The 971-nt window shown below is 56.2% G+C and overlaps 1 long non-coding RNA gene across 7 annotated transcripts in view; it reads right to left on the reverse strand.

Annotated features, from left to right (window-relative positions):
- Positions 1-968, reverse strand: part of LOC117883925 — a 241371-nt gene extending 240403 nt beyond the window's left edge. For 6 of the 7 annotated variants that reach the window (XR_004647441.1, XR_004647439.1, XR_004647443.1 and 3 more), the window contains exons 1-2: positions 806-967; positions 86-295 (exon numbers count right to left, since the gene is read on the reverse strand). This is a non-coding gene — a long non-coding RNA (uncharacterized LOC117883925). Of the gene's footprint in view, positions 1-85; positions 296-805 lie in introns of all 7 variants that reach the window. The other variant, XR_004647442.1, reaches the window with a different exon arrangement.
- Positions 969-971: the final 3 nt, after the last annotated feature.

Below are 971 nucleotides of genomic sequence, written 5' to 3' on the forward strand. Positions count from 1 at the left end.
CTTCGGAGTAGCCAAGAGTTTTGAGGGACCTATTAAAATACATTTTTAAGCAAGAAAGCTTTGTATTTAATCTTCAATTACACACCTGACTTCAATGTTGAAAGGTCATTAGACAAAGGGATGGAAACAAGTTTGGGTTGCAGGCTCTGAAGCAGGGGCCTGTGTGCTTGGTCTCACTGTGACTCTTGCTGAATAATTCATCTGACGGGTATGGAAGTCTTCTTCCCCCATAAATTTGGTATTGGCATCACCCCGCGTGGAAACTCCATCACAACCCAATGGGACTAAGCTGAGGCTGTAGAGTGGTGCAAGGAAGATAGTCGTATTGGTATGAGAGCAGCCTACATTAAATCTCCTTCCCATTCCAACATTTGCACAGTCTCAGCAGCTTCCAAGTTGGGTGATGGCCAACATGTCACATGCTTTTTCCACAGTTGCAGAAACTAAGGGAAAGTTAGTAATAATAGCTAAAGCCTCCAGTCTGCAACGGGACAGACTTTTGTCTGTGCCTGAGCACAGGGGCCCAGAACCCATTGTGAGATCCGGGCCTCCCCCAGAACTTCAGGGGTTTGTCTGCTGCACTTGATGCCTGGCGCCCTTCAGTGGGCAGGCTAGGCCCTGCGCCTCTGGGGGCAATTCCTGGGAGAACCGGGGTGGGGGGAGCCCTAGCTATGGCTTGTATCTACCCCTAGCAGTAGTAGCCTCGGCTAAGGGGACTCCAGCCCGAGGCCTGGCTCGTAGCCGAACCGGGGGGAGGAGAGCAGCCGCCCCGCGGGACTAGCGAGGGCCCGAAACTCAGCCCCACCTGCCAGCAGTATCCCAGCGTGGTGCATCCCCCGTTCGGCCCAGGACAGGCAGCCCGGGATCCGGGGCGGCAGCCGCCAGGAGAACGAGCCCGGGTCTAGCGGCATCGGGCCTGGGCTGCAGCAGGAGGCGAGCTCCCCTGCCTCCTCGCCGCTGCGCGCCCGGGG

The sequence above is a fragment of the Trachemys scripta genome, chromosome 10 (genome assembly GCF_013100865.1).
Source record: "Trachemys scripta elegans isolate TJP31775 chromosome 10, CAS_Tse_1.0, whole genome shotgun sequence".
Lineage (NCBI taxonomy): Eukaryota > Metazoa > Chordata > Testudines > Emydidae > Trachemys > Trachemys scripta.